The sequence below is a fragment of the Thermobia domestica genome, chromosome 14 (genome assembly GCF_964235325.1).
Source record: "Thermobia domestica chromosome 14, izTheDome1.hap1.1, whole genome shotgun sequence".
NCBI lineage: Eukaryota > Metazoa > Arthropoda > Insecta > Zygentoma > Lepismatidae > Thermobia > Thermobia domestica.
Window position 1 is genome coordinate 104,637,324 of NC_137467.1, and position 14,388 is coordinate 104,651,711.

Genomic DNA, 14,388 nt, shown 5'->3' on the forward strand with positions numbered 1-14,388 from the left:
GCATTTTGAAATATAAAAATAAAGTAACAAAAAAATTGCAAAACGTTATTGTACGTTGTGGATCAGTATTCCATACGCCTAAACTAAATACGCCTTATTGTAGCTTAATGAAATATATTACAAGTTACAACACTTAAATAATACCTTCTATGTACATATTAAGCAAGGTCATTCATAAGTGTGGAAACCGACATTATTTTCTTGTTATGTGCCATTGTAATTTTGTACACAAGCTTCTGAATTAGGAGCCAAACTTGCTCACACACTACAGGATATTTAATCTGCATTACAAAAAAAAGCACTTAAAGCAAACATCCACGGCCTTTACAATACTGCTGAAATGATACTACACCTGATCTATTAGAACATAATAGTCCCTTATATCTACCATTGTGTTTCCAACCGCGACAACAAATGGCAACAATTCCTTTGCAACTCATATCTCACTTTTCAAAATTCTCGATTTGCTGAAGAAGTTTTCAGGGGATACGGAAATTGTACAGTTGATAGCATGTTATAGAAACTGTGAATAAACGAGTAGGTATATAAACAAGCGTTAATTTTTTATCCATTAATAACTGCTTTATATGTTACGTGTTATTGTGTTAAGTAAATGAGTACGTATATAAAAAAGTGTTAATTTTTATCCATCAATAAATGCTTCGTATGTTACGTTCGATTGTATTAAAAGAAGCGAAGAAAATAATATTAAGTAATTTTATAAAACTTGAAATACAAAAAGAATGTCACATTTCTGTAACTGATATTTTGAGTGTTGTAATAAAGTTCTTTAAATGAATCACTTTCACATTTTTATATTTAGTATTTGCTACCAGATTTCATATTGTAAATTGTTAAATTTCTGTAATGAATATTCAGAAAGTTACATGTATTTTGATTCTACTCAAACTGGTTGACATACAGTTATATTTACATTTTTAAAACTTTGACTCAGTATCTGATCAATCTGCTCTATATGTAAAAAAAAAAAAAAAAAAAAAAAAAAACACTTGGTTTGGTACAAATCTCCTATTATGTTTGCTGGCATGCAGTTAAAGAAGCGTTATCTTTTTATCTTCTATTCATTAGCGATAAACATAAGAATGTGGTTAAATTTTTCTAAAACTTAAGAAGTAAAAAATACATTTTGTGATATGAAAATATATTAATATGAAAAAATTCAATAGGGACTCACTTCCCTCCGACCTTCAATATTTTAAGATTTATAAGTGCTATGAAATTTATTTTAAATTATTTTGTGCTTTGTGACTGCTTAAAAATCACGGTAAGTTCTAGGTGTTATACACATCTTGATGTTCCACAAATAAGAAAGTTAAACTGACTTAAGAAGTTAATGCTGGAAGTGCTTTTTTTTTTAATGGCCAACGATTATGCACTAAAACGTAAGGAGACAGCTATGATGAAATGGATAAAAAAGATGGCGTGAAGGAAGTAAAAACTGGAGGACCTAGAAAACTCACGCACACGGTGTTTGTGCGTCATAAAACTCTCTTCCATTGTATTTCATAATAGAGTATTTTGATTGTATAGAAGGTGTGCATCGAGAAATATTTAGGTCTGAACTTGGTGAACTCTCGGTCGTGCTTATCTGGTGAAGACGAAACACAAGAGAAATTATTTTAAAAGATATACGAAGGGGTTTGGAGCCGGTGGTCTCTGCAAGAAAAAAAAAAAAAGAAATAAAATTCTACAACGAAGCAACGTATGCTTGTAACTGATCGATGTTTATGACTTATCAGGTGGTAAATTCCTTCTACAATAGAACAAATTGTATTATGTAACAAACAATGGCAATAGCACAAATAGTTCTTAATTATTATGTCACGCAGATTCTACTTTAAGTGATGATTTTCTTCAATCTGTTACTAATTATTTATTTTCTATAAATAATATAAATAAAGATATAACCAAAAATTACAATTAATGCATATATTTCCTTAAGAAAATGTATCATTTACGGAAAATGGAAATCAGTAATATATTGAAGCAATTTATCACTTAGAGCAGAATCTGTGGCGATTCCAGTGATTGTTGATTCATTTTGTTCTGACAAACAAATCACAGAAGTCGGTTTGTTTAAATGGCATTTGGTGTCCCATCACAAACGTTTGTTACCTACAAACAAACAGCAGTTTGTTAAATACATACAAAGTCCGTCGTTTGCATACAGTAAACAAACCGAATTTTAGGTTCTGTAAACAAGCTTCCCATTGCTGGTAAACACGCACTTTTAAACAAACTGATATGGGTGTCAGAAATAATAATTTGTTTGGTCTCTATTTAAATAAAGTTGCTTGTTTACCAACAATTCTCTTTTTGTTACTTGCAAACAAGGCTCTTTGTTCTGTGCAAGTTAATCACATGTCTGGCCAATGTTCGCCTCAATTGCTGCCTGAAGATCTTCATTTTGTACATGTGTTGGTCTTCCGACACGTAGTACGTCTTCAGGTGTTTCGTCTCTGTCCTTAAACTTCTTAAACAACCGCTGCACTATCTGCCTAGTCACGACGCCCTCACCAAAGGCCTGGCATACCTTCCGCCCCAGTGCAGCGACATTTGACTCTAGTTTGAACTCGTACAGCATACACGCCCTTATGACGCTCTGTGGAGGTCCCATGTTCACTGTCCTTACGCAAGTTCACGGTGTAATTGAATTGCCACAGCCAGGTGGTATGTTGGATATACCCATACCGACAACTGGCCTTCTCTTTATCTCCACTCCCATTCAACTAACGGTGTGATCGCCAATTGAACACAGACCTCCACAATAAGCGACAGAACTTTCTTGGTTACCTTTATAGTATGTACGAAGATTATATTTGTATTTTGTAATGACTAGTTTTGAAAATAATTTAATTTTGAGAAAGGTAACAAATTTTAAAATGCAATTATTCTTAACAATGTTTGAGCATTTTGTTTGAAGTTTATATTTGAAAACAATTTTGCAAAGAAAGAAAATGGAAATCGTCTTGATAGACGAAAAAGGAATAAAATACAAAATAAACCATATAATAATGATTTTGAATGCTGAATAGCGTAAGGGTTTTAAGTCCATGAGATAAAGGTTTTTCGTAGAAAACATTTCACACTTTCACTATGTTGATTTCCAAGGGAATCATAATAAACACCAATACCACACTCAATGTCATGTATAGCAGTCCAGTAATAATCTGGTCCATCACTATTATTTTTTTTAACTATAATACCATCAGGAAAATGCACAAACATAGGAAGTTCATCGTTGGAAAAACTTCCAACATATTCAGATTCCATTATCGTATCACATAGAATAGATTGTTATAATTCAAAGTTATCTGTTATACAACTATCAACAAAATACTTGGTAAAATATTGAGGTATATCAGTATCAGTTGTAAGTCGCCGCAGCAGTAACACTGGCGGGTAATGTTAGTGTTGCAGCGTCGCGCAACGGCCAAAATATTTCAAGAAAAAAATATTATTAGCAGTAGTAGTAAAGAACAGGGAAAAATACTTTCTAATACTCCCATATACGTTAAATAACATATTTTTTTACTTTTATAACTGTAAAATCGATTAATCCTTTTAAAAAGGTGAAATACAATCAGTCAGAAAGTCTGTAATTTATATTGCGTTGCAGCGAGCATACGACGACCAAATTTCTACAGAGCGCCAATTGGAGCGAATGTTAAGTCTCCTTTCTCCTATCTCAAAAGTTAAAGGTTCTGGTCGTTGCAGGGCTTCTGCAACAAAGTGGCACGGTTTCCACTGAACGAGAAAGTTTTCCGTGTTAAATAAGATTTCTGAATTTTATTTAATTACCAATCACAAATGGAATTTATTTTTATGCATTCATATTTTTAAATTACGGGACTATACTGAAGCAAACCAATATAATGACAAAAAATGATCGGAAAATTACAAAATAAGAAACAAAATATGCAACAGAGTAGAAAACAAATGAAAGTAATAGAATAGAATAGAATAGAATAGAATATTTTATTGTCATTGAGCTTTACAAGCAATAGACAACGTCCGAATGAAATATACATAGCTATAGATACAGATGTATATATAAAATAATCATTACATACAGACAATCAGTTATTGGTTAATATTATTATGAACAACCTAATAATATTTGAAATAAAGTGATACTGCAAACTAGGACACAATGTCTTGACATTCAATAAACTCTTGAATCGAGTAAAATGGATTCGTTATTAACCAGCCATATAACTTTTTCTTAAAAACCTTAAATGGCAGCTGTTGTATGGAGGATGTTAGTTTATTAAATAGCTTTGGTCCTATAACTAAATAACTATTTTTGATCTTCGCGATAATCTAGTGAAGGGTATATCAATTTTCTTACACAATCTAGTATTATATGTATGTACTTCATCTCTGAGTGTCATATTTGCCAGGTTTTGCTTAGTGTAAAGTAGCACTTGATAAATATATACATTAACTACTGTCATTATCTTCAGCCTGATAAATAGTGGTTTGCAGTGTTCTTTATCATGTGTTCCAACAATAATCCTTATGGCTTTCTTTTGCAAAACTAGAACATCATGTGCTTGGCTACTGTTACCCCAAAGCAAAATCCCATATCCAATTATGCTGTGAAAAAATGCAAAATATGAATTCCTCAGATACTCATAAGGAACTGTATCTTTCAATTTTCTTAACAGAAAGAGCACTCGGGAGAGCTTTGTACATACATATTTGACATGATGTTCCCAGGTTAGTTGGCTGTCTATACGTATACCAAGAAATTTAACCTCAGATACATCATAGTTTCCTCTATCATTGCAGTGATTGAGACTAAAGGTTACTTTTTTTGTTTTATCTTGATTTAGCACAAAACCATTTCTTTTAAACCAGGTCGCTGCCTCTCTTAATGCAGCTTGAGCTTCTATATACACTTCTTCAAAGCTTGTATTTATGTTAAGTAGCGTAGTGTCATCCGCGTATAGAATTGATGTGGTATTAGTATTTAGGAGCAAATCATTTATCATTATTAAAAATAGTACCGGACCCAGAACAGAACCCTGCGGTACCCCATATTTCACTTCTAAGATGTTTGAATGCATGTTGTTAACACTGACTATCTGTTTACGTTCCTTTAAATAGGATTTTACAAAGTTTAAACTGCTACTGTGGAATCCGTAATACGCTAACTTATCACATAGAATTTTATGATCTACACAATCAAATGCTTTACTTAAATCGCAGAATGTAGCTAGAGCAAAACCCTTATTTTCAAAAACTTCATATATTTTTTTCGTTAGTGATTCTACTGCATCAATTGTGGATTTCCCAGATCTGAATCCAAATTGAGCTTCTAGAATTATGTTTTGCTCAGTCATATATTTATATAGCTGATCTTTAACAATAGTTTCCATAATTTTAGAAAAAACTGGAATAAGGGATATTGGACGGTAATTAGATGAACACGATCGATCTCCCGTTTTGTATATAGGAATAACTTTTGTTATTTTAAGTGCTTTAGGAAAAATACCTTGAGAGAAACATTTATTGAAGCATATTGCAAGGGGTTGCGCAATTTGATTAATGATAGCTTTTATAAGGTTGTTCGATATGTCAAATATATCCTTACTGTCCGAAGTTTTCATTTTTTTAACTACTTTTATGACATCATCAGGGCTAACATGGTTAATAACAAAAGAACTACTAAATGGACTATGTTGACTTAAATACTGATACATATTTACATTAGTATCTGCATTGTTTTTCTTGATTTCCTCTACGGAAGTAACAAAATGCGTGTTAAGAGTATCAGGCGACAGCGTAACATTATTGTTGTTATTATTATTACTATTGCTTACCTTGTTGATTATCTTCCATGCAGTTTTGCATTTATTTGATGCTAATTCAATGCAATTTTCATTGTATGTTGCTTTCGCTACCTTTATTGCAGATTTATATTTACTCCTTTGAGACTTATAAATATCACTGGATTCACTAGTCATTTTATTCTTATATATATTATAATACTGCATTACTTTAGCTTCCATGACAGAGAGTTCTGGGGTATACCACGTTCTTTTACCTAACTTTGTTTTCTTTGATGAATTATATCGGACCACCCTTTTAGGCACACACATACACACATACACACAAACACGCATTTACAAGTTAATTCTTTTCTTATATAGATAATGAGGGCTTCTTGTACGGCAATTTCAGTACCAAATATTAATATGTCAGTATATAGAATTCCCCTCGCCTCTGTGGATAGTATTTTAGTATACACATATGTGTTTTATAAAACAAATATATTTTATACTCTTAATAACTTTTCACATAAAACTGTATGATGGGAAACGACACATTGAATTTGGGACTAGATAACAATGTTCAGGGGCGCAGCCACGATGAGGTCCACCAGGTCCGGACCTCATTTCGAAGCTCGACTAACATTTGTAGACTTTCTTAACGAACTATACTTGTTTAACAGAGAAATGATTGATGAAGGCTAAATATTTTATTTTACATCTCATCATGTACTGTTTATTTTCTTATAAAAACAATAGTTCTATCATTTTTTTCTAGAAATACAGATGTCAATAATTAATTACTTGTCTTTTCGGGTGCAAAATAAGACAAGTTCGATATTACATAGACGTATTGGACCCCATCAAATATTTTGGACCCCTCCCAGTAAACATTTCTTGGTGTAGAACTGGCAATGCTGTTTGTTTTGACGTTCTTTGACTTTTGGCCTCTGTTACAAGCTGATTCTACATATGGCGGGTTTCAAAGTTTGCTTTCCAGAACGTATCACATTGATAAGCATTGTTTTCTCTCGTGTGGAAGTAGGCCTATATTGTGTTCATCGTACATTACTTACAAACAACCAAGACGGACGATTTGGAATGTAGTTTTTCTTTTACGTACGTGTGTGGGTTGGTGTATATACGATATTCGCGATTCATATACCTCTCTTGTATCAGCTTTTTTTTTTTTTCTCTGAATCAGCTGTTTTGGTTTTTAGTTATTAGATTTACCTCAGTTGCGTGTGCTCTAATTCTGTAAATAACCTACAAATTATAAATGAATTCTATGCCATGACTTCTGTAAATAACTTACAAAAAAGCAATTTCCTCAGCTCTCCACTGCGGAAAAACTTGCAATTAAGGCTTAGACAAAACAAGCAAAGGATAATTCAGAAGTGTTCGAAAAATATCTGGTTTAAATTTACAGGACATCTTATGGCAGCAATGTTGTTTGCCTTAAATATATTTCCACAATATGTTTTAAATATTTCTAGATAAACTGTGAATAAAGTGCGTTCAATTTACATTTTTTATGACACTAATCTCTGCCACGAACTGTCTTCAGTCTACGCTGCAGAAGAATTTGGATCACTGTCAGGGACTGGTTTGCTAGAATGAATTGTTCGCTATAATCTAGGAAAAATATTTACTGAATCTACAGAGTTTCTGAAATTAATATTAACTATATCTATGACGTCAGCAAACGGAGACAGGCATTTTTCCACATCGAAAAGAATTGACACTTTCAAGGAATTAAATGTTCCAAGAAAGATTATCAGCAGAGCCCGGATTTTTATGTGCTAAAAAACTTTAAAATATTATTTTTTATGTGCTAAAATGAAAAATTTTTGCTAAAAATTTTAAAAATATTTAACAAAAAATATCAAGGAAAAGTATGGAAAAACTTCCAACAGAAGAAAAATAAATACTGGTGCTCACCAATGGCTCCTATTCATCAGATGTCGAAATTGCATGGGCATTGCAATGAATAACTAACGTCTTTTCCAAATTGTCCATCGTAAAGCCATGCCTATTGTCACGGAATAATGCCTTATATTGAGAAAAGGAACGTTCTGCTTCACGCGAAGTTAACCTTGCATTTGGAAAGGAGAACATCACAAATATTCACACCATCAACTTCACTTGTGATTTGGTCTTCCAATACATTTGCTATTTTACATAGGATTTTATAGCCAATGTTTTTTCTCAAACAAATCCTTAAAAATATTCTTATGACTTCAGCTCTCGAAGCACAGAAAACATTCAGCTTTCTTTCAACGCATTGTACTTCTTTAATCGAAGTACTCAATAAATCTCCTGTAATTTCTAGTTTCTTTATAGAGTGAGTCAAGAAAACGAAATTGGCAGATATGAAAGCCATGTCACATTTCAAGCCATTGTCACTTACTAAATTTTGAACAATTTCAATGGATGAAGCATCGTATGGGTTTAGTTTAGTTACTACAGATACAAATGATTCAAAATTCTCCGTATAAAATAGTACTGCTTTAAACCAGGTACCTCACCCCGTGATTACGGGTGTTGACCGGGATTTGTTTCTTTGAAAAGTTGAATTCTAGTTGGCGATTTTACGAAAAGGTTTTCCCCATTTGACACTAACTTGTATACTTTAGGATAAAGGGTTTGAATTTTTCACACAATTGATGTAGGGTGTGTACAATACACGTCACGTGAATCATATTAGGATAGCATACAGAAAGAGCTTCACCAGCTTTCCTCATATAAGGAGCATCATCAGTCAGGAAAAGGAAAACATTGCCATATTTCTCACCATTCGGCCACAAAATTTGCAAAGATTCATTGAACAACCTGGCAATTCTCACATGATTCGTGACTAAAGTTCTTTAGAATCTAGCAAGAAATGTTGTTTGGAAATTGTTTCGTTATTTCAACATCGGTACACCTACTAAAACATTTCCCACTTTTTTAACACAAACAGAATCACAAGTTGCACCATTGCTCACCCAAAGTTTTCGTTTCTATATACGGACCTAATGTGTGGTAATGTTTCTTCATAGCACTTGGGTAGATAGTTTTTCGGAGGAGTTGACTCATCTGGAGGAATTAAGTTTGTACATTTGGTAAGAAAATCTCGGAGCTCGGGACTGTTTATCCTATACAGGGATATGTCACAATGTCATTATATAGGCTATTCTTTTCCCGATGTCAATTTCTTTCGAAAGAAAGAAAAGAACAATTTGTTGTGAAATTTAGAGCAAAATAATGGAAAATTAATAAAAATATGTATTTATTACAAAAATGTCCAAACTATTTATTTACATAACTTTCTCAGAGAATATGTATTTTTATGTGAAATAAAATTTGTAACTTGCAGTTGCAGACTCTTAATTCGGATAATAAACTTTGTTCTGGGCATGTACGTGTTCGAAAAAATATGTTTTTACACACAAATCCAGGCCTTGGTTATGCTTGCCATAGAAAAAGACCTGATAATGGGAACACCAGACCAACCAGCGTGTATTAGACAAATTTATTCCAAACAAAGAGAGGAGATTGGACTTACTAATTAAATAAGGTGACTAGCCGGATAAAATGTTCTGCATTATGTTTTATTTATTTTTTAAAGAAAAACAGAATTTTATTTAATTTTACATGTCACATAGCATTTGCATCCAAAGTTATGCTGATTAGACAATGGGTCCATTTTATAATTTCTGTCTCCGATCATTCGTACTGCAACACCCGAAGCCACAAATCGTCGGACGCCACTAAGCAGTAATATTAGTAGATTAAGAACTATTACGTTCCTCAGTAGATTTATTGGGTGGATCAATAGAAACTGATAAACATATCTAATCTAAATACTTTATAAATCGTGAAAGTGCATGCACATGATATACAGCATAACTTATGTTTGTCAAGCTATGGTAAGTATGCATACGAGATATAATAGGGAGAATTGTTAAGTAAAGATGGTTTCGGATATCCGTGAACTTCTAAATTAATAATTTTATGTGTGGTGAGATCAGAGAGAAATTTGAATTTTTCCATCTGAATCATAGGTGAACACAATGGATGTATGACTTACATATTTCTTTATGATGGAAGTGAGAATGGTGTAATCAACAGCTCCTTCATCCCACGTGAGATCTAAATATTACAGGTGTACTACATATTTTCATCTTGATCACAGGGGTCAAGTTCACTATGTCAAAGTAGGTATGAAACCAATTTAAGAGTGAGCGATGATTCATGAGTCAAGTTCCAATTCTCTTACTTTAATTAATGTTAGAAGAAAGATTAAATACATATAAAGTGTATCCCTTTAGGTAGTCCTCTCGTGCTATAGTATTTCCTGTATCTTGGTAGAAAGTTTCCATTCCAGAAAAAGAGGACATAATAGCATGGAATATACGTATAACTTGTTTCGAAAATTAGGCGTTAAATGTATTATTGGCATACTTTTCGATCCTGTAAGGAGTTGAAGTTTATTAACGTTAAATGTTTTTTTTAACGGGTTTAGTTCAAGGTCACCGTTATAACCATCATTGAAGACAAATCCAAAGATCATTCCTTGTGAAAGTTTACCTATAAAGATGTTGTCGAAATTATAAGATGTCACATTTTAAGGTATACTATGACATTTTGTTTCAACTCTTGTAATGGGTACTTTAATGTAGACTTTTTAATATTCGGTTGTGGTAGAGACCAACTATCAGATAACATGTGAAAATACTAACACCGGTCTACGTCCATTTTGCTGACTGGATGCTGATAGCTGATTATTACTAATTCGAGTGTGGTAAACACAAAACTGAAATTAGTTTTTCTCGATCACGTCAGGTTTCTTTGCAAAATGGGAACTTAGAAAAAATTAGAGGTGCCTTTTTAGGGGAATGATATATACGCAACCGTTAAAGCGGTTATACGATAGCAGCATATAGAATGTAAAAATATATTTAAGGAAGTTATTCAAATATTTGAAACGTAGAACGCAATAACATTTTAATTAAAAAAAATTATTATATTATATTATACCCAATCATTAAATTCAACATATACGAAAACAGTTTGAATATTAAGGTGTTCGCAAAAGTTGTTTCGGAAACATACTACAGCATGAGTTTACGATTTATAGTTATTTTGTATTGAAGGTATCGTGACTCAGTTCGGTAGTGCTTGCCAGTAGTATATATGACCTGTGTGCAGTTTACTATAACTCGACCATTTTCGGGAGAGGACAGTTCTGACCAGGATTTAAAAAAATAGTTTTATTTTTTTTTTAAAAAAAACCTGGGCCCATATGGGGTTTTCGTTTTTTGGATTTAGTTGGCTTTTCGGGTTTAATTGGCTTTTTTTAATATTTCAAAGTCTTTGAGGTAGAAGTGTTAAAATGTCATTTATATATCAACATTGTCATTGTCACAATTTGTAACATTTTTTTATTCACTGCTGTTTGGAATAAATGGCCGCCATTTTCAAATTTTCCATTTGGATCGCCGAGAAAAATGTATATAACAAATTTAGAATGCCTTGTGCTTCTACCCTCACAATTTTAACTTAAAAGTCCGAAAATTGCACCGTGTAGTGTGGATACACGCTAGTTTGAAAAATGGCAACCATTTTGAAATGTTACGTTTGATCGCTCCAAAATATATACAACAAATTTAGGGTGTCTTGTGCTTCTACTCTGAAAATTTCAACTTAAAAGGCCGAAAATTTCGCTCTGTACCATGGATACCTACTAAGTTTTTTTTCTTTTTAGTGGACGCCATTTTGAAATTTTACGTTGGATCATTTCCAAAATCTACAAAGGAATTTAGAGTGCCTCATGCTTGTATCCTGAAACCTTCAACTTAAAAGACTGAAAATTACATCCTGTAGTGCGTATATGGTACAGGCAGACAAACGAACAAATGTAGATCGGGTTATCCCAGGAGCCTCAGTGCCGTTCGCCAAATATGAATCCCAAATATATTAATTTAAAACAAAGATATAATCCCATGTTTTATAAAATAAATGTTTCAAAACGTCTTACACGAAATAAATATGTTCCAGATCAAAATAAATGGTTTCATTGTTGAAGTTCACATCCGACATTTCCTGCGTTCAAATACGGGAATTTCCCGAGAACTTGTTGCAATACGATTCTTTCCCGAGAATCGATTTAAAATAATTTAAAAAGGATATAATTCATAAAAATATAACAACCTCTTGGACAAATACCACTTCGTCACCATAGCCATTGAAACTTGTGGGTCCTGGGGTCAGATAGGTCTAAACTTCATTAATGAAGTTGGGCACCGCATAACTATTAACACAGGAGACACCCGAGCCTCATCCTATCTTATACAAAGAATAAGTATGGCTGTGCAAAGAGGGAACGTAGCAACGATGCTAGGAACTCTCCCTCTGGGAAAAGCTTTGAACGAAATTTTCCTTTTGTAATCCCTCTCCTCTCACCAAACTCTCGCAATCGCTGCTAGACGAAGAATCAACCATTTTCATATATTTTCATATATTTATAATATTTGAAATGTAATTGGCCGTAGGACCGTTCCTTGTGGCATTCACTTCGAAAGTTTCCAATTTTGGACAGTATATTTTGTTACATAAATAGCTACAATCCTCATCAAATATACAATTGTATTTATTGTGTTATGGTATATAAATAAATTCATATTTATAAACTAAATGTTTCAAAATGTCTTAAACTAAATTAAGTAGCTTCGAGCGTAAAATAACTACTAGTTTTATTTTCAACATGGTGTAACAGCAATATCATAGTTTTATAGTTGAAGTATTCACTTCCAATGCTTTGTGCGTTAAATTACGGTAATTTCCCGAACACTTGTTTCACGACAGGCTTTTTCCGAAAATATGGATTTATTTACTGTACATCGAAGTTCACACTATCATGGAAGTTTAAATTCAGCACTTGAAATAGTAAGCGTTACGTAGTCATCGGAACTCCGAACTCCGGACGTCGTGCACTAAATCGTGGTTAACTAAAGGCATTAAAATTTCTAAAAGTAACCTATTTAGATATAATGGATTACTCAAAATAAATACATCACTTCCTCACAGCTTTCGAAATTATATTTTTAAGTACAGGAAAATATACAGAAGAGTAATTAAAACAGCTAAATTACTATCAAATAGCTCCACAATACTTAATTCTACTAATAAAGCTAAAACTATGTGGAAAATCTTAAATGGTAGAACAAACAACAAAAAGAGCGACTTTGAGTATGTTAAAGTTGGGGACAAAATTATTAAAGAACCTAAGCGGATTGCAGATGTCTTCAATGATTATTTTCTAGATAATGTACAATTACCTGACCCCATACAAGCGAGTTATGACGACTCGATGAAATTTCAAATGCATTCACATACGATCTTTTTTAATTCCAGCAACAGTAGAGGAGTTACGGAAAATATTGAGTAAGATGTCTAATTCGGGATCTTCAGGTTTTGATGAAGTTCCAGTGACTGTTATTAAATTTTGTTTTCCTTTCATTGTAAATCATCTCTGTTATTTAGTTAACCTATCTCTTGAGAAAGGATGTTTTCCATCAGTGTTAAAAGTGGCAAAAGTAATTCCTCTCCATAAAAAGGGGAGTATGCATGATGTAAGAAATTACCGCCCAGTCTCCATTCTTTCCACGTTTTCAAAAATTTTTGAATATGTGATGAAGTCACGACTCTGCAATTTTTTGAAGTCATGTAACTTACTATCATTATCACAACATGGCTTCCAAAATAAGAAAAGTATTGAAACAGCCTTGTTTGATTACATGTCCAATATAGCTCTTGAATTAAAAAACAGTAAATATGTTGTTGGCCTATTCATCGACTTATCCAAAGCTTTTGATACAATTGATCATGCTATTCTTTTAAGCAAGTTGTATGCTTATGGTATTAGAGGAGTAGCTCACAACTGGTTTCTCTCTTATTTATCCAGTAGGCAACAAGCGGTACAAATATCAAAATTAGCTGCAGATGGGTTTCAAACAACTTGTTCGTCTTTATCAACTGTAGTCAGAGGTGTTCCTCAAGGTTCCATTTTGGGTCCTATTCTCTTCCTGATATATATAAATGACTTGTTAGAATTTATGCATCCAGCGAAATGTATTCTATATGCTGATGACATCAGTATGATAATATTAGGAAAATCAATAGAAGAAGTTGAGAGGAAATCTGACATTTTTACGGACAAATTAGTAAAATGGATAACAGCGAATAGGTTAATTATAAATCATGATAAATCGATCCTCTTACATTTTCATTTTCCAGGAAAACCGCGTATATCACCTAGAATAAAAATATCTTCTAACTTACTCCAATATTCTTGCACAACAAAGCTTTTAGGTGTAATCATAAGTGATGATCTTTCATGGTCTGCTCATATCTCCACTTTAAACAAGAAACTAAGTAGCGTGTGTTTTGCCTTATACAAACTTCAAGGTACTGTATCGAGAGAAGCACTTCTTAGCTTTTACTACGCCAAGTTTAATTCATTAATTAACTTCGGCATAATACACTGGGGATCTGCTGAAAATAGTTTTAGCACTTTCCGATTGCAAAAGAAAGCTATTAGAATAAT